Below are 27,475 nucleotides of genomic sequence, written 5' to 3'. Positions count from 1 at the left end.
TGGAAAGGAGGATTCCCATCCTGGTGTTTCAAGCATTTGCAAAGCAGAATCAGGCTGCAGCAGAAGGAAGGAAAAGAAAAGGTTAACACATTGCTTCTAAGGAGCTGTGCCTGCCTGCTGCTTGAGAAACTTGGCGCCTGTCTGCCTGCCGCTTGAGAAAGGAAACTTTGCAGAGTTGAAAGGCTCTGCCCTCTCATTGACCCGGAGATCAGGCGAAGTGATAATTGGAGCTTGATTACTTGGCAAAAATTTCACGTACTATAGGTGATAATGTCATCCACAAAACATTTCAGATTTGAGCATTTTGAAACTCTTAAAATAATCCTTGACTTCAAATATTGCATTTCTCCCTGCCAAAGACTCTGTAAAGTCCCCAGTGTGCAAAAGCATTTGAAACAGTGCATCATATATTAAAATTCAAAAACAGTTCCGCTTCTGTGTCTTTACATTTAATACTCCCTGATCTGTAGTGCTGGATATGATAACACCTATCATAGCAATCTAGTAAGAGCAGCTCTGAATTCCATCAGCAATATTCATTCATTAAGTAAGTAACGAGCAATGCTCATTAGTAACATTTACTGGAGAGAAATGCCTTGGGTCATATTAAAACCTTCTGGATTGGGATAGAATGCTACTGAACCTGTCGTTAATCTCCTACTAGTTCTTGGCCACAGTCCAACACACGGTTAGGCAGAATGATGCCTGTTGGGTTATGAGTCATGTGTATTAAATATGATTGCTGGACAGCTTCTGTTGTTCACCCAAAGTGGCAATAGAAGAGGCATCCATGAGCCACACATCCTCTATTGCCGCTCCTCCATCTCATGCCAAGTCATGTATATAACCCCCCTTGCCAAGAGGCATAGTCTATACATGGGAGAATTAAGTGACATTCGAAGCACATTTTCAGGTCCAAGGAGAAACATCTGACCAGTTTCAAGGAAAGCCAAACGGGCTTCTTTAAGAGAAATGAAATTTCTCAGGATTTCTCTAGTAGTAGTAGTAGTAGTAGTAGTAGTAGTAGTAGTAGTAGTAGTAGAAGTAGTATACTTCATCACAGCCTATCCTGGTTATAGTCTACATGTTATAGCCTGGTTATAGTTATAACCTAGACTGGTTATAGTTCTCAATTTGGGATCTAGCCAATATCCTGGGAATCAGAGATCTTCCTAGAATTCTTGCTGTTCCAAAAAACGTTAATTTCTGGAGCTAAGCTGCTCTAATTTGCCCAAGGCCAGGAATGTAGAGGTGTTTCTTCAGGCTTGTAGGCACTGCTCCAAGGGCTTCACTGACAATGGGCATAATACTGACCTACTGTAAGTAACAATATTAATATTAATATACCACTTTTCAGCAAAAAAAAAAAAAAATGTTCACAAAGCGGTTTACAGAGAAAAATAAATAAAAGCCCAATCCTATGGGCCTCAGTGTCGTTGGTGCTCTTGCACCACTGGTGCTGGCTGATTCAAATATACCATAAGTCACATTCACTGCATCTATGGAGAAAGCAGAGAGGCCTGCACTGTCCTGTCAGCACTGTCAAAGAGGCCCTGGCCGCCGCTGGCAGAAAGATGAACACTGGGTGACATAGTTGCATGGGGAGGGTGGTGGGAGGGTGGATGGAGGGTTCCTGGGGGGATAGTGGAATGGAGGTGGGACTGGCCCAGGAGGGTGTGGGACCAGCAGAAGCTTTCTCTGCCATATCCTATGTCCTGTGTGGGACTCAGAAGCTTGACGTAGGGCTTCTCAAGTCTGTGCCAGTGCGCACACTTAAGAAGCCCCATTGCAGAGGCTGGAACTTTACTGAGTTGGGGAATGAATGTTCCCTTCCATAGAGGAGACCTCTGGCAGCTTTCCAGGCCCTGCAGGATATAGTGACTGCCATTTTGGCACCGCTGAGACACGCAGCACTAGGAAGCATAGGACTGGGCTGCCCATGTCTCCCTGTCCCTAAAGGGCTCACAATTTTTAAAATTGCATATATGCTATGCTGTGAAAGTTACAAGAATCTCTCTTCTTTTGCATAAGAGCCAACAGAAGATGCATGGGCTGCAAACCCTTTCTCTTTTCCCATTGTAATTGAACATCCAAAGGCACCCATTCTTCAGCTCTTATTATGGTTGAATTTTGTGAATGATCTCTCTCTCTCTCTCTCTCTCTCTCTCTCTCTCTCTCTCTCTCTCTCTCTTTAAAGTCTGGAATTAATTTTGAAATGCCTCCTGCTATCAGGATGTGTAGGCAAAGACACATATAATGATGTTATAGCAAATCAGTGATGTCATGCGTTGCCTTTGAAATCAACCTCATGTACATCTGTTTCCCTCACCAGAGTCCAGGGCATAATGCAAGCAAAACTGGTAGTATTTCAAAAAGTCAAAAGAATAGCTTGACAATCTGTATAATAACAAGCTTGAAAATCCAAAATGATTCACTATAAAATTCAGGCTATAATTTAAGTGAACGTAGCCAACCTGAAACTATTATGGTTTGGCAAATGAGTCACTGAGAAGGACTAGGGGTAGAGAAGTTGAGTGGATGTTCAGATCTGCTTTCTATTTCTGTTCTCTCCGCAGATTTCCTGTATGGCGATGGGAAAGCCAAGAAGGACTCAACTGTCAGTGGAGGCAAGCAGCTGCTTTTTACGTATGGTTTTGAGTGAAGATCCATAGAAAGCCAGCCTTCAAGCACCATTTCTCAATTTAAACTTAGAACTGCATCAAATTAGGTATTTTCTTTAAAAGAATATACCTTTTGGGGTAAGGGATCTCTAGGGGACCAATCCTATGGAGCCCAGCGCCAGCGGTGTGCTCACATTGCTGGTGCTGGGTGACGTAAAATGTGCCGTAAGGTACTTTACTGCTGGTGCTCAATATGAAGTGCCGGTACTGAGACCTGCACAAGTCAGCACCGGGACTCAGCACAGGTAAGACGCACTGAGGGTGCATTTTGCCACCAACCAGAAGAGTGGCTTTTCAGGGACAGGAGAGGGCAGGGGGAGGATGGAACTGGGTGGAGGGAGGGAGGGGAGAGGGGAGGATAGGGCCCAGGAGGGGTGATGGAGACAGTGGCAGACTCTACGGCTGTATCTTATACCGCCTTCCAAACATGGAGGCCCCACATGGGCATCAAAACCAGTGGTTCCCAAATCAGTCAGGGAAACACTCGGCCCGGGCCCTTTAAGGGGCAGGGCAGGGGATGGCAGTGATATGATCCCCAGGGTTGTTCTACTGCTGGGGACAGAAGGGGGCTTACTTACCAGCACCAGCCTCCGCGGGGTGTGTGTGTGTGTGTGTGTGTGTGGGAAGCCCTGCAGACACCACCACAGGGCTCCCAAGCCTCAAATAAACTAATAATAGCAATTGGAAACCACTTCTGGTTTTTGATTGTGAAACGGAACTGGTTTCCAATTACTATTTTTATTTAATCGGAGGCTTGGGAAGCCCTGCAGAAACATCTGCAGCACCCCACATCCCTCAGAGCAGTGTTTCTCAAACTGTGGGTCAGGATTCCATAGGTTGGTCACGAGCCAATTTTGGTTGGTTGGCAACCTTCAGTCTTGAAAGACTATGGTATAAGCTTACAGCACCAGGTATTCCCAGGAGGTCTCCCATCCAAGTACTAACCAGGCCTGACCTTGCTTAGCTTCCAAGATCAGTTGAGATCAGGCATGTGCAGGGTAACAGTTGCTGTTTATTTTTAATATATTAGACTTGATGCTACCATGGTATGTGACTGCATTTGGGGAAATGTTACAGTGTACTTTTAACAGGCTACTCAGTACATTTTTTTAACTATGATAGTAAATGGGACTTACTCCTGGGTAAGTATGGAATTGCAGCCTAGGATTGTTAAAAATTTACCTGCTTGATGGTGTCACTTCCAGCCATGACATCACTTCCAGTGGGTCCTGACAGATTCTCATTCTAAAAAGTGGGTCCCGGTGCTAAATGTGTGAGAACCACTGCTTCAGAGGACAATGCAGGCTATAGATAACTAACTCCCCCTCCTGCCCCTGGCAGCAGCGCAATTCTGGGGATTGTGTTGCTGCGATGGACGCTCCCCCGCAAAGACTTAAGTGGTTCCCAACTCCTCCATAGGAGTTGGGATCAGTGGGAACCACTGATGTAAGCACATTTTTATATAAAATTGCATACATGTAAGTCTACAAGTAAACAAACGAAATGTGCAGATTATCTTTAAAAAGGAAACAGTGACAAAAACCTCTTGTTTTAGTGGTTGTGCAATGATGTAGTAAAAATATTGCTTTTATTTTTGATTTAGAAAAAAAAATTCAAAAAGTAGATTAGGCTAGTGTGGGGCTCCCTTAGGCATGGGGCCCAATTGGTCCAGTTCGCTTAAAGATGGCCCTGTTAGCTGGCTGTGTTTGGTGTGGTGAGTCACAAAGCATGTAGGCCATATCTACCAATAAGGCATTCATACATTTTCAGTGTTAATTATTCTTCAGCTGAGCTGTCGCCACTACTGGATGTCAGCACATCCAGCTTTAGTTACTACTAATCCTGGTCTATCCTGTGATACAGACAACAGAAGAAGGGGATTGCTTTATAAATTCCTGTTTGGGCACAGAGTTCATCCAGCACATTCTCACATCCTTCCTTTCTATTTGCCAGGCAGTAATTCACCACAATGTGTAACCATCCATTGGCTTCATGAGTCAGTTGACCACATTTTCTTCACAGTGGTAAGGAGAATCTTAACAACACACCCATTCAGAAATCGAAGAAAGCCAGCAGGGAATGGGGCTAAGAAGATTTACCTCATCATTGGGCAAGAGCAAGACCTGACAAGTAGTGATGGGCAGACAATTCTCAGCATGAGAAATTCCCCAAGAGTTCTTAACACTCTCATAATATTGATTTGACCCTTCGTAATATTGCTTTCACGTGTTGTCTGTTTGTGTCCATCCTGGCCTTAGCTCAGAGCAAAGCAAACTGATGTTGAAGGCTCCAGAAACCAGTGGGCAAGCTTTAGGGTGTTCTCAAGTATTGGAGAAAATTGTGCAATTCTGTAAGCTTGCCTTGCCACATTCTGGGATCTCTCCCACCTCAAGCAGCCTATAGCACATGCACTGGCTTTTATTACAATCTTTATTACGGTCTTTCAATTGTCTGTGTGTTCTTGACCTCTTAAGAATCATTTGCATTTCATACTAAAGCTTCTTGGAGGAACATTTCGCTATATGCTAAGATGTAATCATATATCGGGGTGGCCAAACTTGCTCAATGTAAGAGCCACATACGATAAACTTCAGATGTTTGAGAACCACAATATTTAAGAAGCATTTAAATATATTTACTCACCATGAACATTAAATTTAGGTTTTAACCCAGTGGATTCTCAGTTTCTACCTGGTAAATAACCATAAAGCTTGAAAAATTCTTGTTGATCTTTTATATTAATTGTAATACACAAAAGGGCTCACCCAACATACGAGCTGCACATTATATGTCAAAGAACTACATGTGGCTCACAAGTCATGGTTTGGCCACCTGATCATAAATAGTTAGCTACTATGATACTACTACTACTAGCTACTATGATACTAGCTACTAAGGACTGAGAGTCAGTCTATGCTGTCTGTGCATGATTAGGGTTGTGCAGCCCTCTTGTATGAAGGAAAGTATAAAGGTATGAAGGAAAGTCCCAGTTTTCTTCTTTTTGTATTTGTGTTCTGTATTGTGTTGTAAAATGGTTGCCTGAGGGGGGAAAATGTAAGAACATATATCTTTACCCAGCTTGCAATCAGTCTGTGGAACTCCTTGCCACAGGATGTGGTGATGGCAACTAGCCTGGATGCCTTTAAAAGGGGATTGGACAAATTTCTGGAGGAAATATCCATCACAGGTTACAAGCCGTGATGGGTTTTTGCAACCACCTGATTTTAGAAGTAGGCTACCTCAGAATGCCAGATGCAAGTGAGGGCACCAGGATGCAGGTCTCTTGTTGCTTGTGTGCTCCCTGAGGCATCTGGTAAGCCACTGTGAGATGCAAGAAGTTGGACTAAATGGGCCTTTGGCCTGATCCAGTGGGGTTCTATGTTCTTATACTGGCCCAGTGGCATCACTAGGGAGGTGTGGGGGGTGCAGACCGCACCGGATGACATGCACAGGGGAGGTGACGCTTATTTGGGGTGTGACACGCTAAAATTGCGGTGGTCAGGAGTAACCCCATTGTGTTATAGACCGTTGGATGTGAAATTTCGAGCAGAATGCAATGCAAAAAACCGGAGTGAAATATCTCCTTTCTAACAAAAGTTATGGCCAAAAAACCAGTGAACAAAAAATGCATGGAGCCCTATGGAAAGTGAAACTGAACCGTATCGCACACTTACACACGAGTAGGTGAACTTGCCTTAGTCCTTCAGAAAGGGCAGGCTGAAAGGAATCCAGTGATACCAGAATGGTCCTGATCCAATGAATGCAGCCCCCAAAAACACCTGAGAAGGAAGTCCCTCCCTCCAAGCAGACAAATGTATTGAGTCCTATGGAAAGCGAAACTAAGCCTCACAGCCGTGTTTACTTGCAAGTAAGCAAACGTGCCTTGGCTGGTGGTCAGGCCAGGCAAAGGGGAATGTGAAGCCACCAGAATGGTCCTGATCTGATGGAATTGGAGCTCAAAAAATGCTCCAGAAGGCAGGGCCCCCCCTCTAAAAAGGATCAAAATGGAGGCTTCAGCTGATCAGGTGAACTTTTTTGAGACTTGCAAAGCTAGGTGGATCCTGACAGTGATCTGCTTTAAAGAGAAGTTCTTAAATTGATCTGGGCACTGGGTGAGACTGAAAACCTTACTGATTTTGGAAGGGGGGGGGATGTTATTGCAGGCAGGCTACAGAGGAAATTCACTTGGTGGAACAGGGCTGGCTTCTGCTTATTTATTTGTTTTACTTTAATTATTTATTCTTATTTATTTTAATTTTCCTGATGATGTCACTTCCACCATGACATCACTTTTGGTGGGTCTTGGAAAGATTGTCATTCTAAAAAGTGGGTCCCAGTACTAAAAGTTTGAGAACTGCTGCAATAAGGTGTTAGTAAGTTGACACCCTGGTGCGTGAGTGTGTGTGGGTGTGGGTGTGTGTGTGTGTGACACCGCTAGTGACCAAAATCACTAAAATCACAGTTTGGAGGAATAATACCATCATGTTATATATCAATCAATGTGTAATTTCATGCAGAATATGTTCTATCTTTGTTCTATCAAAAGATACAGCCCAAAAACCAGTGGAAGCAGAGTGATGGTACATCACCACGCCCACCACCTGGGGTGTTGCCCCGCCCACTGCCTGGGGGATGATGCGCTGGCATCCCGCACCGGGTGCCGCAAACCCTAGTGACACCACTGTACTGGCCATCTGATTGGGTGCAATCTGGGAGGAAGAATCACTGTTTTTTCTCTATAAATTTTGGCTGAACCAGAATATATGAGCTCTTTAGGAAATTAGAGAAGCAGGACACAGAGGTGCCATAGAGAAGATTACTGTAGTTGGACCAGAAGCAGCATTGAAAACTGAATTACGTACAAATATATTGCTTGACTTTAGAGCCTGCTTACATTGGGGTCACATTTACAGCCCAATCCTAGGCATTTACAGCCCAGGCATAGGATTGGGCTGTAAATGTGACCCCAGTGTAAGCCAGAGAGCGATTCAGGCCTAGGAACCAGCCACATTCTATTCCTCCCCCCACCTGCAAGTCTTACAAGGGCTACTTGAATCCACACCAGCTAAAGAGCTGGTGCAGATCTGAGTAGCCCCATAGAGGTTGCCTGGTAAGGTGACACAGAGTAAGGGGAAACTCATGTTCCCTTACCCTGAAGAGACCTCTGGCTGTCTCCTGGGCCCCGCAGGATACAGCTGTGGCCATTTCAACAGCACTGGCAGCACTGAATAAGATTGTGCTGCCCATTCGCATCAATTTATTCATCAATTTATTCATCAGCTTATTCATGAATTTATGCTAGCATGAATTTATTCATCCCTGTTTTTCTTAACCCATATATACTGCTTAAAAAAAAAAATCTTCTTTTATGTTGTTTTCTCATGTATATATTTGTTCATTGAAACCTTTTTTATTTTTATTTTTTCTTCCAAAAAGCCTAGTAAACCATTTTCCTTGTTCATCTACTTTCTGAGGTTTCTGAGGTTTGGGGTTATAAGACAATTTAAATGTCTTTGGTGTTTCTGCCCTCCTCTAAATCAGAGATGGCAACATGCAGAAACCAATGGAAGACTATTTCATTCTCTCAGGATATTTGGATGCTTGCCTCAAAGTTCCCATTCTTTGACATAGGAATTTTAAAGGAAGACTCCAACATATAACAGTTGAATTAGAACTTATCATGGTTTGATTCTATTTATTTAGGACCTGAAACAAGACAATAGTTTTCTATGCCTTTAATAGTTATTTATTAACACAGCAAAACTAGGGTTATGGGCTAATCATCAATTACTGCTCTTGCCAATGGTCACAGTGCTTATCGCGTATGCATTAAGTTTTGCATAGATTTATCATAGGCTTTAAGGGTCATTTCAGGGCCATTTGGCCCCACTATATACATTTTTTTCCTCTACATCTGGGTAAGGCTGGGCCTGCCAATGGCAAATAACACTTCATACATCTGGTGAAACAAACTCTCCTCTATGAATCCTTATGTCATAATAAATGTATCAGTCTTTAGTGTGCAGCTTCCTGTTGGTTTTGCTACAGCTACCCTTTGCAATTAGTTTCCAGATCCATATTTAATAAATGCATTAATTAATACATTATGACAAGATACCCATGATTATACTTGGTCACAGTCAGCCTTTTGATTTCCTACTCATGATGAGTGGTTGTGCTGTCCATCCTTTGCCAGGCTTAGAAGTGGTAACCCTGACATGGCACACCTGATTTGATATGATGCCATGGCCATAAAGATTCCTGGTCAGAAACTATTGACTTATAACAGTGGTTCACACAGGCACTGGGAGCAAGGGATTTTTAAACTTACCTGGAAGGCAGTGCTGGCCTTCTGAAAGGGCTGAGGGGCTCACAACCTCCTCTGCAGGCCTCCATACTGCTGTAAAGAGCATTTATTTCCTATTAGAAGCCACTTCCAGTTTTTGCACAAAAACCAGAAGTGGTTTGATCAGACAGAAGCACTGTTAACAGCAGCACAGAGGCATGCAGAGGGGGCTATGAGTTCCTCCCCCCTCCCACCCTGTAGAAGGCCGGCACTGCCTCCAGTTACGTTTAAAAGCCCCTTGCTCTTGGAAGCACTGCTGTTGCTGTGGGCACCATTGCTGCCCCCCTTGTCCATAAGAACATAAGAACATAAGAACTGCCCCACTGGATCAGGCCATAGGCCCATCTAGTCCAGCTTCCTGTATCTCAGAGCAGCCCACCAAATGCCCCAGGGGAGCACACCAGATAACAAGAGACCTGCAAGGCCTCCTGGGAATTGTAGTTTAAGAACATAAGAACAGCCCCACTGGATCAGGCCATAGGCCCATCTAGTCCAGCTTCCTGTATCTCACAGCGGCCCACCAAATGCCCCAGGGAGCACACCAGATAACAAGAGACCTGCAAGGCCTCCTGGGAATTGTAGTTAAGAACCTAAGAACAGCCCCACTGGATCAGGCCATAGGCCCATCTAGTCCAGCTTCCTGTATCTCACAGTGGCCCACCAAATGCCCCAGGGAGCACACCAGATAACAAGAGACCTCATCCTGGTGCCCTCCCTTGCATCTGGCATTCTGACATAACCCATTTCTAAAATCAGGAGGTTGCACATACACATCATGGCTTGTACCCCGTAATGGATTTTTCCTCCAGAAACTTGTCCAATCCCCTTTTAAAGGCGTCTAGGTTAGACGTCATCACCACATCCTGTGGCAAGGAGTTCCACAGACCGACCACACGCTGAGTAAAGAAATATTTTCTTTTGTCTGTCCTAACCCGCCCAACACTCAATTTTAGTGGATGTCCCCTGGTTCTGGTATTATGTGAGAGTGTAAAGAGCATCTCCCTATCCACTCTGTCCATCCCCTGCATAATTTTGTATGTCTCAATCATGTCCCCCTCCCCATCTCCCGCCAAGACTTACCTGGTTCCCAACTACCCTGCAGGAGTTTGGGAACCACTGCTAAACAGTACAGTTTAAAGGCTGATGGGCTTTTCACAAGGATTATGTGGCTTCCCTGACTGGTTTCTGCTGCTCCCTGAGGAGCTACGGCTCAGAGTTTGGGAACCACTGACTTACATATAGAATTATTTAGGGTATAATGTATACGTACCCTGATGTAATCATTTCCTGGAATTCCTTCCTGTTTCTGCACTGGCTGAGATTTGTGTCCTTTTCAAGAGATGAACATTCTATTAAGTTACAGCTTAAGCCTATGCATGCTTACTACGAAGTAGGTCCGATTGAGTTTAGTGAGACTAGCTCCCTGGAAAGTGTGCCTGGAATTGCAATGTTTATCTTAGTTTCGACTGCAAGTGTTCCATGTTACTTCCCCCAATGATATTCAGATCACAGAATTCTTCTCTGCCAGGCTATCTTGTTTCATGTGCACTTGTCTGTTTTCCAGGCACATAGACAAACAAACGAATGGCTTAAACTGGTAATGAAGGGAATGCCCGGAGGGCTGCTCAAACTCCTGCTTAGCTGCCAATTTTGTTCCAGCGAAAGCGAGGAGTGGACCAGCTTTGAATCCTGTCTCACACCTTCCTTCAATGTAAGAACCGTCTTGGCAGCTCCATTTCACCTAGGGAATCCTTCACCAGCTGGCCATGAAAATGCTGGCCCACATCCTCAAGTGCCGTTTGCTCTTATGTCTACAAGTATATTTATTATGTTGTCAATTATGTGGCTATATTTTTCTTTCTTTCTTCAAACACTTTTATATAAACCTTGGAGTCATGGCATAGCAATAGGGGGTGCAAAGCACTAAGTTGTGCAGGGAGCCTCACCACGGCGTGCAAGCAGCCCTCTCCTTTCGGAGTCATTCCGAGTTGGGGGAACAAAACAGAGGCGTTTGCCTCCGGAATGGCTCCAAAGGGGAAGGGGAGGGGCCTCTATAGCTACACCACTGCCTTGGAGAAACATGTTGTTAATAAACAGAATTAATCTTCATGGGGGGTACACCAAGTGACGGGCAACATCAATACAATGCCAAATGATTACTTAAAATGTGAATCCAATATATCTTCCTCAAGTAACCACTATGTTTTCATGGGAAAAAATTGCTTGTTTCGAACTCTACTTGTTTCAGGGGCACGCTACACACCTAGAAACTCAAAATATGGGTATGGTCTGGCTAGAGTTCAAAATCAGGTATTGTAATGCACTCTGTGTGGTCCTCTCCTACATAGCAATTCATGGATTGAAAGTCAAATCCTATCCAACTTTCCAGCGCTGATGCAGCTGCAATGGAGCCCCAAGGTAAGGGAACAAAATTTCCTTTACTTTGAGGAGGCCCCTGTAATTGCCCAGCACCACCACAGGATCCAGTGCACGCCCTGTTGGCACCTCTACATCGGCATTGGAAAGTTGGATACGATTGGGTCCTGACGGGGCTGATGGCTGCATTGATTGCCTCTTTGCTAAGTTGTTGGTTGCTACCTCTATGGCCCTAAACAGATAGTTTGGCACATCTTAAGGGATATCCTCTCCCATGTGATCCTCCTTGTTCTTTAAGATCTTCCAGGGAGGTACTGCTCTGGGTGCCTTCTCCAAATACAATGAAATCTTGTGGAATCTGCCTGGTGGTAGTAGTAATGATGGTGGTGGTGGTAACAGAAGTCTTGGAATCAACTTCCCAGGGATATCCACCAAGGCAGCTTCCCAGGGATACCCACCAAGACAGCTTCCCAGGGATACCCACTAAGGCAGCTTCCCAGAGATACCCACCAAGGCAGCTGTTTAGTTGCTTGTAAATACTTTTAAAAAAATTTTTCCTCCTCTTTGTAAATGAATGTGATCTTCTCTGTTTTCTTCTGGCTTTTGTTGCTATTGCTGTTTTATTGTGCAATTCTTTTTTTTATTTTATGTTCAGAATTAAGATTAATTGGGATTCTAAGTAGACGGAAGAGTCAGCATTGACCTAAGGGATTCACAGGTTACAAGTCACATATAGACCAATCTGTTTCACAGAACTTATAATTTATTGGTTTATTTAGGGCCTTATATAGCAGTGTACATAGTGCTTTACACAGGATGAGAGGGCAGGCTGCCAACCCCAAGGAGTTACAATCTAAAGGCTCCGTTTGAGAAAAGGATCAGAATATTTTGACCTATTAGCAGCTTGATTTCTTCTTGTGTAGCTGGAAAAAATGCAATAGCCTTGTGAGAAAACAAAACAAAAGGCTGTCAGCATTTCCACTTTAATGAATATATAGTGATTTCAAATCCACAGACAACAGAGACACCTCAAATAGGAATGCAGAATCTTCTTCTGATTGAAGATGTGTTTTTCTTTGGCTGTGTTCTGAGGAGAAAGGATGGACTGTACCACAACCTTCCTCTTCTTTTCTCCCCCCCCCCCCCCCATAGCATTGCAAATGAAGTGAGGAGAAGATACAATCAATAATATAGGGCAGAGGGGCAGTACAGCTCAAAGTGTCTGAATTGTGTGCACAACAAGACTCCAGGCAAGAGGCAGAATTAATTGCAGTCTCTGCTCAATGTATCCTCTAATCCTATGAGCTTCAGTTCAACAGCAGAACATTCACAAGTGTTTGCTTTTTCCACTGCCTCTCATTACAGAGAAAAGTACATCATGAGATGATGATGAGATGATGGCAGGAGGTCTGGTCTAGAGGTTAGAGCCTCCATTAGCCTGAAGATAACATCGGAAGGTCACCAGTTCGAGGCCACCGACAGCTCCCCTGAATGGCGAGACCTTGAAGCAGCTTGACAAGCCAAGCTGAGTTATTCCATCTGCTCTATGGTGTGAGCGAAGAAGCATCTTGGCTGCCCTCCATGTGAGAGATGAAGGAGCTGCTTGGAGGCCAGAAGTGAGACCAGACCAGAAAGATCCATCTGAAATGTGGTGTGGTTCTTGAAAGAGAGAACCTTCTATGATTGTAAAAATCCCCTTGAGGGATTTAGAAACGCCTGCCTATGTAAACCGCCTTGAATAAAGTCAGAGGAGAAATCTGATGACCAGAAAGCCGGAATATAAATACCTAGTTATGATGATGATGATTGCCAGGAGGATGCAGTTCTGAACAGTGAATGTCACATGTGGGTCCAGCCAAGACCCAGTGGGACCGATTTCCGAGTAAGCATTCAGAAGGTTGTCCTACACATGGATCTGCTTGCAGCAACACATTAGAAGAAACACATGGCTGTCAACCAAAACAGCAATGGGGTCAAGTTCTTTTTCCCTTCCAAATTTGTAGCACAATTTAACCAGTATACTGACATCATCATGCTGAACGTTTCTCTGCCCCCACCGAAGGTAGCCAGTTTTGTTGAGGAAATGTACAATGACATCAGGATGCATTATGGGGGCAGGATGTGTTTCTTATAATGTGTTGTGTTGCCTGCTGGGATATTCATCTATTCTTGTGGTTCCCAAACTGTGGTCACGACCTGATTTTTGGTGGGTCACGGAGGGGTGATGGAAAGATCAAATAACTAATTGCCTCAAGCCCTGAGGCTATTCAAAAATCAGATACTATAGTTGCTAATTACCCTGCAAAGAACTGCAGTTTGTAAGGTAGCTGCGAATTGCCCTGCAAGGAGCTGAGCTTCTGCAGTTTGCAAGCATATGTAAATATAGGGAGATAAAATTTTTGAGGTTCTTATCTCTTGTTGTTATTATAAATAAATAAATAAATAAATAAATAAATAAAACTATTTCCTTCTAGAACTTTTTTTAAGGTATGGCTACAAGTTGCCATCCCTCATTACCAGGATGATGATGATGATGATGATGATGATGATGATGATGATGATAATAATAATACAAGTATTTATATACCGCCTTTCTTGGTCTTTATTCAAGACTTTATTCAAGGCGGTTTACATAGGCAGGCTGATTAAATCCCCGTAGGGATTTTTACAATTGAAAGAAGGTTCTATCTTTCTTTCTATCTATCTTTCTTTACCAGGATGATCTCCCATTGAATTCAATGTAATTTACAGAAGAGTAGACATGCAAAAGAGTGTACTGTTTGACCCTGGGATGAAATCCAGCCCAGAGCTGGATACTTAAACTCACTGAAACGAAGGAATTTCTGCATGCTTAACTCTGGGTTGGATTACAGCCTGGGTGTCAAATGTAAATATCACCATACTTAGAGAATAGTCAGTGCATATTTGAGCACCTTGGTAATATCTGGAGAATATTAGGCTTCAAAATCCACAAAAGGGAACTTCTCAGAGCAAATTCATTTCAGCTCTAGGTACAAAGTTCTTTGCTGATGCGGGCTTGAAGAAAGGCTTGAGTAACAAGCAGAAAGCTTAGGCAATATCAAAGCCAAAGCCCTACCCCACCGTCCATGATGTATAATCTTAAGCTTTATCAGTACAATATGGGAACATGAAATTATTTTCCAGGGGACTGTAATTGTAATTTCTCTTGATTTCCGAGCAGATGTAAGACGTTGCTCAGTGTTCAGTGGGTTTGGAGCACTGCGGTTTCTCAGGTGAACCGTCCCCATGGGTTAAACTAATCTGCCCGAATCTTTCTGTTCATTTCAACTGCTGTTCAGCATTTTTGATCTGACAACTTAATGCCATCCCACCAGAAAATATATGTTCTTTCCAAAAACAAACCTTTTTCATATTAACAACATAAGGAACTTCAAGGGGGTGAGGTTATCATGAGATAATCACACCCTTAGGGGATCACAAGCACATAGATCATGATAATCCAATCTCAAATGTTACTTCCTAACTGCAAGTATGCGGTGCAAATACATATGTTCTTTTTAATGACTTTTTAAAAAAGCAGAATAAAGGTGAACACATAGAGATCTGACAAACATCACATGCCAGGAATAAACTTCACTTCTAACACTGAACATGCACTGGGCCAGATTTGGAATCTCATGGCCAGAAAAGGAATTTAACTCTTTGAATGCTACAGGCTGAAATGGAAATGCACAAGATCCCTCGAGGAGATAGGATGTGGTGTCAGCAATGGCCCCTTTAAGGGTTAAACCTGGGATTTCAGCAGAGGGTGTGCTGCACAGCTGCAGCCACTAGAGGCAATGAGGTCTCTAGGGATATAAAGAGCACCTGATGCAGGAAGGGTTTCTGGGTAGTAGAAGGAGGAATGTTGGACTGATGGGTGAATTAACTTAGGAGACACTGAGATTGGTGTTTGGCTGCTATGCCCAAGACCTGCTGAGGACCAAGGTGCTGCTGTAGTGGTGGGAGGAGCTGCTGGCAGGAGAGGGGAGGGGAGGAAGGAGAACTTCTGTAGGTTGAACATGTGAGCTACCTAGCAGTGCTGAAGGGCAGAAATAGGACCATTGTTGGGGAAACTAATTAGCTTAAAGTGGGCATAATTCTCTAAGTGATTTGGACTGGGAATCTGGTAAAACTCATGCAGATATAAAAATAATAATGCACTGACCCAGTGGTTCCCAAAGTGTGAGCTGTGGCTCTCTGGGGAGCTGCTGAAACCAGCCAGGGGAGCTGTGGCATCCACTTGGAAAAAAAACCCAACACCATATACAATGTATAGGATTGTAGCCCTGAAGGGGAGCTGTGACCAATGGCCCAGTAGATCAAGGGAGCAGTCGGTTGAAAAAGTTTGGGAACCACTGCTATAAGTCAATAGTTTCTGGCCAGGAATCCCTATGGCTGTGGCATTGTATCAGATCAGGTGTGCCATGTCAGGGTTGCCACTGATCAAACTCGCCATTGGAATTCTGACCAGTCACTTAAGTTTAAAAGCACTTTATTGGTATGGCAAATTATGCATACTGAAAATGTTTAAGAAAAGTGATGGACAGGAAAGCCAATCCTTCCTGCTTGATGGCACTAAAAACTCCTTGTCCCTTCATTTACTGAGAGTCTCTGTGCCTTGCACATTTTCTTATCGTTTGCTAGTTCCTAAGTTCTACCCTGTACTACTTGCCTCCATTGTGGCTCCTCCTCCTTCTAGTCCCTGGAGTGGGAAAGGAAGAGGGGGGGACAGAGAGGAAGAGAAAATGTGATGGGAAAGAAGTGCTGAGCTAGAGCAATGAAGAGTGGAAGGAACAGAGGCTGGCACGTCAATGGGTACAGGGCACCATTTGGCATGCCTCCACTGGCATCAGGTGATCTTTGGCAGACCCCCTCTTAAGTCCTTGTGGTGGGCCACTCAACACCGCAGAGCAGTGGTCCCAAAGTGTTGGGATCCATGATGCCCCATGTACTGAGAACGCAGTCTATTACGTCATTGCCGGTCACTTCCGGGTTCAGAGACATGGCCTGCCATTGCAAACAGTGGTAAGGTGGTCAGGGCAGGGGGAGGGCTTTTCCCAGAGCATGCTTTTTGTGTACTGGAGCTCTTCCCACCACACCAAGCCTCCAATCGCTATTTGGAGTGGCACGGCATGGTCTCCCTGCCAGGACAGCCCAGCAAGTTTTCTGTGACATCCCAAGGTGTCATGACACCGTTTGGTAACCACTGCCTTAGAGGTAGGATGCAGGGATAATGTTACTCCTGTTTGGCCACACTATCCTCACCTCAGAGCTTCAGTACGAGGCAGCTCTACCTTAACTTTCTCCACCATCCCTTCCCTATCTCCTAGGCAGCCACATATGAGAACGCTTGCACGTTCATTGTACACGTAAGAGAATTCTTGCACGCTCAGCGACATTGCATTCTTCTCCTAGGTTCCAGCATGACTCCAGCCCCCAAGCAGTCGAGTGGTTTCTCTTCATAGCTTGGATCTAAATATGTTCAGGTCTTCTCTGGGAATTTGCTTAGCCAGAAGAGGGACTCCGGCCTTGCTGCGATGTTTGTCTTACCCCCAGGTTCTGCTGCCTGCCAACCTCTCTGCTTCTCTCTCTTCCCATCTGCCAGCTTCCCTCTCAGTGTCCTTGGCCTGCTGCCTTCCTATATGATTATTATTCAAACCCCTCCCTGTCACAGCCCTTTAGACTTCCTGGCGCACACCCTTGCCGTCTGTTCATTTCATTTTACTCAGTTGCCAGTAGAGTTGCCAACCAGCTAGAGGGGAAAAAAATGGTGGCCTTGCCATTTTTGGAGCATCTGGGCCCTTTCCATAATGAAGAAGAGAGGGTAAAAACCAACAGAAGCCATCTTTTGCATGTATTTGTGGTGCACATGTGTGCTTTACACACATCCTGGGCAGGTGAGATGGTTGGTATGTACAGTGGCGGGTGGCACACTCAACATTTAATTTGCCAACTGAGCTTGGTTGTTTTTGCCTGGCAGCGAGGTCTGTTTGCCAGACCTCGCCACTGGAGTGGGCAAGCAGCCGCAATCCTGGCTGGCTCCATCCCTCATTCATTCAGTGGCAATACACTGATGCTCAAGCTGCTTGGATGCTGCATCTACCATGCTGGTGGCAAGCTGAGCACCAGCATCTCACCTGAGGAGAGAGGTGAAGAAAAGATGCTCTCCGACTGGTCGGCCAGGTCTCTCCATTTGCTCAATCCACTTGTCCTTCTCTGGCAGACCACACAATGCCTAGATCAGGCTGTGCCCCCTTGGTGACTCAGAGCCCAAGCCTGAGTCTATGCCTGTCTACTCAGAAGTAAATCCCATTATAGTCAATGGAGCTTACTCCCAGGAAAGTGTGGATAGGATTGCAGCCTCAGTCCATCAGCTGAAGCAAAGTGTTGCAGCTGACAATGATGCAGTCAGGCCAACAACAGCAAGACGGAAAACAGCAAGAATAGCAACTACAGATTAGGGAGTGCACAAGTTCTCATGCATGTGGGAGCATGAGAGAAGGGGTTCAAATAAGGACCTTTAGGATTGGGCCCTTAATTCCTTCCACTCATTAGCATATATGAGGCAGTCTGGGGTGGGGGAGGGCAGGCAGAGGGCAGTCCTGGGGGTGGGCAGGTGGGGAGCAGGAGGTGGGGCTGGGACACAGCAGTTATGCCAGATCCCAACCCCATTCCTAAACAGCGCAGAGTGGCTTCAAGCTGCTCCACTCTCCTCCAACTTATGCCACCTCCTGAGGTGACACAAGTCCAAGGAGATCCATAGGGGTTGCAGTGGCTTACCCAGGGGTAAGGGGAAGAGATTCCCCTTACCTTCAGCTGCGCCACTTTGGAGCCCTATCTTGCGCTGTATACAGTGCAGGCCTCCTGGCCTGCCTGTTCCAGCACAAGATAAGATTGCACTGTAAGTTGCACATGCTTGAGGTCAGTTATAGAAGCAGCCTGCAGTGGCCTTCTATCCCAAGTTATTTTCACAATGGTAGGGTATTTTCCCCTAAATGGACCGGGCCTTCCTTCTGAGTAATGATATAGTCATGTTGCTGTTAAGAGATAAGCACTGACAGCTAAGCCTCTGAAAACCTGCTTGACAAAATAGTTAATCTGGTAGCCATGTAATCCCACAATTTTCTGGTTTCTACACCTAAAATAAGCCTCAGCTTTGCTCTGTCACACCCACCAAGAAATTCCATCAATGATGGTTGCATATTTCTGTGTCTGACTGCAAAAGGCAGGATGAGTAACAAGAGGTGTGAATGCTTTCTGATCAAAAGGCAAACATTCTTCTGGGCTGGAAGTAGCTGGGTTTTCACAGAAGTCAGAGATGGATTAGGTGGAGGATAAGAAAATGAGGAAACTCAATGATTCAGCCTTGGTGAACAAACTGAAATTGAATCCTGACAAAACAGAGGTTTTCCTAGGCAGGAAGCCCACTAACACAGCAATTCTGGTTCAGCTTGTTCTAGATAGGGAGGGTTGCACTCTGACTTGAAGGGCCAGATTTGTAGTTGGGATTTATTCCTGGACACATTTATGCTTCTGGATGTCCAGATGGCAGTGATGGCCCATTGTGACTTTTCCCAACTTCAGCTGGTGCACCTGGAGGATAGTAAATGTCACACCGATCTTTAAAAAGGGAAAGAGGGGGGACCCGGGAAACTATAGGCCAGTCAGCCTAACATCTATACCGGGTAAGATGGTGGAATGCCTCAACAAAGATAGAATCTAAAACACATAGACGAACAGGCCTTGCTGAGGGAGAATCAGCATGGCTTCTGTAAGGGTAAGGCTTGCCTCACAAACCTTTTAGAATTCTTTGAAAAGGTCAACAGGCATGTGGATGTGCGAGAACCCATGGACATTATATATCTGGACTTTCAGAAGGCGTTCGACACGGTCCCTCACCAAAGGCTACCGAAAAAACTTCACAGTCAGCGAATTAGAGGGCAGGTCCTCTCATGGATTGAGACCTGGTTGAAGGCCAGGAAACAGAGAGTGGATGTCAATGAGCAATTTTCACAATGGAGAGAGGTGAAAAGCAGTGTACCCCAAGGATCTGTTCTGGGACCGGTGCTCTTCAACCTCTTCATAAATGATCTGGAGACAGGGTTGAGCAGTGAGGTGGCTAAGTTTGCAGACGACACCAAACTTTTCCAAGTGGTAAAGGCCAGAAGTGATTGTGAGGAGCTCCAGAAGGATCTCTCCAAACTGGCAGAATGGGCAGCAAAATGGCAGATGCGTTTCAATGTAAGTAAGTGTAAAGTCATGCACATTGGGGCAAAAAGTCAAAACTTCACATATAGGCTGATGGGTTCTGAGCTGTCTGTGACAGATCAGGAGAGAGATATTGAGGTGGTGGTGGACAAGTCAATGAAAGTGTCGACCCAATGTGCGGCAGCAGTAAAGAAGACCAATTCTATGGTTGGGATCATTAGAAAAGGTATTGAGAACAAAAGGGCTAATATTATAATGCCGTTGTACAAATCGATGGTAAGGCCACACCTGGAGTATTGTGTCCAGTTCTGGTCGCCACATCTCAAAAAGGACATAGTGGAAATGGAAAAGGTGCAAAAGAGAGCGACTAAAATGATTACTGGGCTGGGGCACCTTCCTTATGAGGAAAGGCTACGGCATTTGGGCCTCTTCAGCCTAGAAAAGAGACGCCTGAGGAGGGACATGATTGAGACATACAAAATTATGCATGGGAAGGATAAAGTGGATTGAGAGATGCTCTTTACCCTCTCACATAACACCAGAACCAGGGGACATCCACTAAAATTGAGTGTTGGGAGGGTTAGGACAGACAAAAGAAAATATTTCTTTACTCAGCGTGTGGTCGGTCTGTGGAACTCCTTGCCATAGGATGTGGTGATGGCATCTGGCCTGGATGCCTTTAAAAGGGGATTGGACAAGTTTCTGGAGGAAAAATCCATTACGGGTTACAAGCCATGATGTGTATGTGCAACCTCCTGATTTTAGAAATGGGCTATGTCAGAATCCCAGATGAAAGGGAGTGCACCAGGATGCAGGTCTCTTATTATCTGGTGTGCTCCTTGGGGCATTTGGTGGGCCGCTGTGAGATATAGGAAGCTGGACTAGATGGGCCTATGGCCTGATCCAGTGGGGCTGTTCTTATGTTCTTATGTCTGCACCCATTCATGTCTCAAATAGACTTGCTTTATTTTTTTAGGTGATCTAAAAAGGTGACCATAGATAACCTATGCTTTTTTAAATTTATTTTTCACATTGTTATACCACACTTCCAGTGCACCTCTAAGTGGCTGCTCCAGTCTACTTGGATTTGCACCACCTCCTGAGGTGGCTCAGATCTGAGTAGACCCATTGGGGCCAGTACTGCGTGACATGGGGTAAGGGGAGAGTTTTCCCCTTGCCTTGGGTTGGGCCGTTTCTGGAGCAAAACTTGTGCTGGATGCAGTGCAGGTCCGCTGGCTTGCCTCTCTAGTGCAACTTATGACTGTACCCTTCCTCTGAGAAGCTCAGGGCAGTGTTCATGGTTCCTTCCCTCCTTTTTCCTAAACACAACGACCTGTAGGTGAGGCTGAGAGATAGTGACTGGCCCAAAGTTACCCAGGAAGCTTCATGGCTAAGCCGGGATTGGAACCTGAATCTTCCAGGTCTAAATCCAACTCCTGAACCACTATACCATCCTGATTCTCCATCACCATCCTGGCCTTAGACCCCTCACAATTGGGTTACCACCATTCATTTCTACATGGAGCTGCTCTTGAAGACTTTTCAGAGGCTTCACCCAGTCCAAAATGCAGATGGCTGGGTTTGAGCAGGGTGAACTTTTATTATCATCCTTTGCTTTTATTGTTCCAATTGTATTGGTTAACAGTTTATTTCTGGGGTCTGGTTACTTTAAAGCACTTTATTGTTTAAGACCAGAACAGTAAATGACTCCTTTCTTACATGTGAATCTACCCATTCAATAAGATCTAGGAGGCAGGCCTTCTTTGTGTCCCATGACCTTCTGAAGCTAGACTGGTGGTGATGTGTGGGAGGGCACTGTCGGTGGTGGCTCCTTCTGCCCCGGAACTATCTGATGCTTAATGTGTGCCTGGCCTCCTCTCTCTTTGACACAAAATGACTGATGAAAGAGCTGGCTTTTTCAGCGGGTGGTTTCTCATTTCTCTTGATTTAGTTTGCTGTCTTCTCTGATTTGTTTGCTTGGGTGATGTGTCTTTCTTAGTGCTGTTTGAATTATTTAAATCCTGTTGGAGAAATTGCAGGGTATACATTTTATAACTAAATAAGGTTAATAAGCAGAGGCCCATAGAGAGGCACAGGAGTCATGAATCACAAGAAGATTTAATGCCCCACTCTTGCTTCCTTTCTCCTAACAGTATGCTAGAGCTGGGCAGAGGTCCTTGCACTTTATCTGTTTGTACCTGTGCATAGAGGTACAGGTACATCCAGATAACAACTCTATAACCAAAATTTGAGGGATTAAGTTATCACCAGGCAGTCTTTGGGTAACAACCTGGTTTTACCAACTGTCAGGGAACAGAGACAATACGAGCCAGTGAACTAAATTATACATACATGTTCTGCCTCACTGTCTTTGCTTTCCTTGAAGCTTTCTGTACAGGACAGGAGGATGTGCTACAACCAGGAATCTCTTGTGACCAATGTACACAATTTGGTTACATACTCAGGTGAAACAGAAGCATTTTAATGGCATTTATATCCATCTTCAGTGGTTTCCAAACTGTGGTCAGGACCCACTGGTGGGTCACGACCGACCTGATTTTTGGTAGGTCACCAAAGGGTGAAGCAAAGATCAGTTATTTGTCTCAAGCCCTGAGGGTATTGAAAAATCAGACACTGTAGCTGATAATAACTCTGCAAAGTGCTCAGCTCCTGCAGTTTGCAAGATAGCTGCTTATCTGCCCTGGAAAGAATTGAGCTCCTGCAATTTGCAGTCATGTGTAAATATAGAGATATAAAGTTGGAGGGTCTTTTTCTGGTTATTTTTACTTACAAATAAATAATATATTATTTCTTTCTTTCAAAGTCTAATAAAACTAGGTGGGTCATGATAAAGTGTTATTTTTTAAAAGTGGGTCCTGGTGCTAAAAGCTTGGAAATCACTGATCTATGTTGTGTTGGGACTGTCATTGTGTATGGCGAAGTTTAATGGGTACCCCATATTGGGACAGAAATGTGGGATAGAAGTATTTTTAAATAAATAAATGTGCAAAGTGTAGGTTAATCTGTTCTGCCTTAAAAAGCTGGCATTTAGAGTGCCTGTGCGTGTAAGTCACGTGTGTCTCCCCTGCTCACAAGGGATCTCTGCGAGGTTGTAAAATACATGAAACATTCAGAACCAAATGGGCTGGAAATTTTGCAATATTTAATGAGGATGCCTCAATTAAAGTTTCATGAAGAATGATGTAATCCAAACGTATGCCAAAAATAGAAACCGCCCAAACTTGAATCTGTTAGATTTTTTTTAGAAGGAAAAAAGGCAACAGCCATCTACAAAGGCATGTAGATCTTGTGTGAACAGATCTGCAGGTAACCTGGATCTCTTTGCAACTTCTTGTTAAAACACTAATTTTAATTCTTAACAGGATTGATCATGTGGGTTAATTTTCAGCAATATATGCATCAGCCTAAAGTGGGAATACCGGGTGCTGTAGGCTTATACCATAGTCTTTCGAGACTGAAGGTTGCCAACCAGATCTGAAAATAGAAGAGTGTTTCACGCTTCCTCCCCTGGGTGACAGAAAGTTCTAGAAGCAGCCTGGTGCCAAGTTGGCTGCCTCCTAAGAAGAGAATACTAGTGACTTACACTGTTTTTGTGTTGCAAATATATATATGTTGCAAATATATAATTTAAGGAAGGGGGACCACCTAGGCAGTGCTTATCCTTAATACCTTTACAGTAATGAGACACCCAGTATCCTAATTCAGCGGTTCTCAAACGTTTGACCACCGTGATACAGTTTGTTGGCTGTGGTGGCTGTGCTGTACCCCCAAATGTCTTGCAGCTTCCAGTTGGTGCCCCAGAATACAAGGCTGAGAGGAATTCTGGGGCACGATATGACCAACAAGGTTCCCAGCAGTGGCGTAGCTAGAGGGGGTGCAAAGCACGAAGTTTTGCAGAAACCTGAATGTGCGGTTCAAGCGGCCCTGCCCCTTCAGAGCCATTCCCGGCGGTGGGGGCAAAACGGAGGCGAATGCTTGCATGGCATGTTCAGGTGCCTGCAAAACTTGGTGCTTTGCACCCCCTCTAGCTACATCACTGGTCCCCAGTACAGAAAGCTACTGTATACAGTACTTGTGTTTTACTGTTGGAGAATTTTCACACCCCACCTCACGGCAGCAATTCAATTCAGTGACTCCCTTGTACACCATATTGCTGGGTCTCAGAGTGCATTTCACAACATGTCAGTCATGTGCTAAGTTGACATATTATTTCAAATTAAAATAGCCAGGATTCCTTTGAGGAAATCTAAAACCAAAGCATAAAAACAGGCATTTCTTTGCCTTCTCAAAATTAGTGTTATTATTATTTTTTAAAAAAAACATCCCAGACAAGATCACTTTCCTTGCAAATAGCAGTCAAATCATTCAGAAGCTCAAGCATGGCTTGAGCTGCCTTCTAGGAGGAAAGTATATTCATAGCACTTCATCAAACATTAGAGGACATCATGACTTTTAGAAAACTTGACAGATCTGGGCTGCTGCATTCAAACCTGGAAAGAATAACAGTGAAAAGAATTTCATTGATATGTCTTTATTGTAATGACTGAAATGGATTTTTTTTTAATATTTAGAAATGTGGGTGGCTTCGTATGTATCATCATGTTGGCATCCTTCAATCTCGGAAGACTATGGTATCATGCTCTGAATAGTGGTTCTGGAACAGAGTGTCCTCTCCAGTGCGCGAAGTCTGGGTAAAGTAAATATGGAGGACAGACTGTTTCCCATGCAGCAAATCCCCCCTCTCTACATCGCTGGAATGGTCCAATGGAAAGGCAGAAGCCAATATGGTTGGTTCCAGTGGCATTGCAGGAGTTGCCAGAACGTGACTGTGTTCAGCCATGAACTGCCTCAGGGACTCCGGCTCCGGATTTTGCCTCGAGGTTGACTCCTGAAGCCTTTTCCATAACTGCATGTAGCCACAAGGCAGTGGAGGTTTGGGATCAGAGTTTTCCTTCTCTCAGATGAGCTGCCTTCCCAGGCTAACAAGTCCCATCTACCCAGTGGCTGTTTAGTTGCCTCTTACAACAAGTACAGCCAAACTGAGGGCCTATTCTTATCCCCCAGCCCCCAGGGGTAATGTATGTATAACGCAGTGCATACAATCTTCCATCCTTCCCCTGAGATATTCTATAACCTCTCTCCAACCATCCTTTCCTATAATACTGTTGTTGTTTATGTACTTTGTTTAATGCATCTTCAGGCTATGCTCCACACCCACCCTTGTAGTCAAGCTTCTCCAGGAAAACAACATGTATGTAGGCATGTAGGTATTTATTTATTTACATGCCACTTTTCTCAATAGATTCAAGGTGGTCTGCATAGGAGTTTGAACATAAATTCATTTTTAATGATCTTTTTACAAGTATTATGGAACACTTCCATTCTATGAGACAATATCATAGAACCCTCCATTTGTCCAGGTGTTCCCCTTCATCATGCATTCATCATCCTAGCTGCTGGCTCTTGCACTTTCCAAGCTCTCATGCGCAGCTGCAGCCAAGCTTCAGACCAGTTTCTGCAAGTTGTCATCTAGTTCTTTTGCTAGCTGACTCATCCACACACTCCACTTCTCCACACAGACACACCAGCAGTCTCTCTCTCTCCGTCTCCCATCTAAGCAACCAATCCAGTTTAGCTTTTCAGGTGAGACAACAGCTCAACCTCAAGATCACACCTTCTGCAATGTATGGTCCATGAAGTCCCCTAGATCTTTTTCACACATGCTTCTGCTATGCCAGATTCTCCCCACACTCTGCTTAGGACTCTGGTTGTGTGCGCATGTGTTTCCTTCATGCAAGCCTTTACTTTTGTCTCCATTGACTTTAATCTTGTTGGTATGTGCCCACTGGTGGAGCCTGTGAAGATCATTTAAAATTCTAATGCAGTCTTCCGAGTTGGTAGCTATACCCCCTAGCTTTGTGTCATCTGCAAATATGCTAGACATCCCTCTACCCTATTATCCAGATCATTTATAAAATACTGAACAACACAGGGCCCAAAAAAGAGCACTGTAGCACTTCACTTCTCTCCAGGCTGACACAGAGCCATTAAAAAACACTCACTGGGAACCATTGTTCAGCCAGCTTTGAATCCATCTAACAGCCTGTAATGGAAGATCAGAAGATCATCAGGTGGATGATGTGGTGTTGACAGCAATTTCATGTTTTGAGAGCTGGTTGACAGTTCAGGTCTGGCTCCACAGCTGTAATCAATCAAGGCCAATGGAGACCTGGTTGGACACCTGAGCTTCATTTGACCTTGATGAGACTTTGAATGAGCTAAGGAGGTAGCTCACAGCTGAGCTGCATTTGCACTTAATGGGACACAAAGGATAAAAGGCAGCTTCAGAAGGACCAAAGGAGACCTGAACCCCAGACCCAGAGGGAGACGCTACCTGACCCAGAGGGAACCAGACCAAGAGGGCTACCTGACCCAGACCTACAGGAGAAGGGGACTGCCAGGACTCTGCTGGAGGACACAGAAGACTGGGAAGACTGGACTGTGCTTAGGAGACTGGATTGGACTTGAACTGGAGGCTTCAGACCTTTACCCACTGAGTTAAGTGGAGTTCTGGGGAGGGAAAGCCTCTGGACAAGAGGACTTGCAGGGAGTGTCTGTGTTCATGGCAATAAATTTGGTTAGTTGCTATAGGAGTTCTGTGTTCATTCATTCGCACACCGCAGCTGTTGTTCTAAAGATAAAGAGGGTGTTAATTAGCCAAAAAGCGGGCATTAGAAGGGAGTTGGGATATTTGGACGGGACAAATTGGTGTAGTCGGCAGGATTCGAAAATTGGGATAGGACACAGCCCAATTCTATCTTCACCCCCCTTCCCCTGCTGATGCAGCCATGCCACCAGAGCATTTTTCCTGGTGCAACTCCAAATGGACCTGGGAAAGTGGTTCAAATCTAGAAAGGGGGTAGGATGTCAACAGCACTGCTGTCATTGATGCCACTCTTTTTTTGGTCTCCCTGCCCTGGGCTCTACCCCATTCCTCCCACTCCCTCTCCCTTTCTACCCACCCCCCCATTCTGCCCACCCACCACTGGCCCTCTGCCCCAACTGGTGCTGAAGTTGTTTGGAGAGCTGATGGTGTGTGGCTGCGGTGGTGTGCTGCTTGTGGCAGCAATACAGTTACACAGAACAGAGGGTCACTATTTGTGAGCACTGTCCATAAACGGCACCACTGGAATGCAAGTTCTAGCAGTGCAGTGGGTCCATAGGATTGGACCGTAACAGTAGCACTATCTAGCCCACATTTTACCATTTTGTCCACAAGGTTATAATGGGAAGTTTTGTCGAATGCTTTGCTGAAATATGGGTCTATGGTTTTCCAGCAGTGCACTGGACAAGTCACTCTATCAATGAAGGAGATGAGGTTTGCCTGGCATGATTTGTTCTTTACAAACCCATGCTGGCTCCTAGAAATGCTCCCATGATCACAGACATTCCACTCAATAATCTATTCCAGGAATAATCTTTCCAGGAATTGAAATCAGGTTGATCAGTCTGAAGTTTCTCAGATCTTCCTTCGCCACTTACATTTGATGCCCCTCTCCTTGTACTTGGGTGTTCGGTGAAATAAGCTGACATTTGAATTGGTTGACAGCCTGATAATAAGAGAAAGTAGGACAACGCTGACAATGGAAGGTTAAGTTCATCTCAATCAAACACCACAAGGTGTCTGTCAAGCTACAGCAGTTCAGTGTTGTCTGAAGACACTAAGGACTTTGAATAACACTTATGCATTACAACTGCCTTTCTAATGATTTCATTTGGCTTTCTACATAGGCCTTGATTGGCCTTCATGCATTATTTG

General features: G+C 44.7%; 1 pseudogene; it reads right to left on the bottom strand.

Annotated features, from left to right (window-relative positions):
- Window positions 1-3,577: 3,577 nt before the first annotated feature.
- LOC136656165 (5S ribosomal RNA) lies at window positions 3,578-3,697 on the bottom strand (annotated as a pseudogene).
- Between the last annotated feature and the right edge of the window lie 23,778 nt (window positions 3,698-27,475).

This window comes from Tiliqua scincoides, chromosome 6, assembly GCF_035046505.1.
Source record: "Tiliqua scincoides isolate rTilSci1 chromosome 6, rTilSci1.hap2, whole genome shotgun sequence".
NCBI lineage: Eukaryota > Metazoa > Chordata > Lepidosauria > Squamata > Scincidae > Tiliqua > Tiliqua scincoides.
Note: the sequence above shows the minus strand (reverse complement) of the source record. Positions and strands in the feature narration are given on the sequence as shown.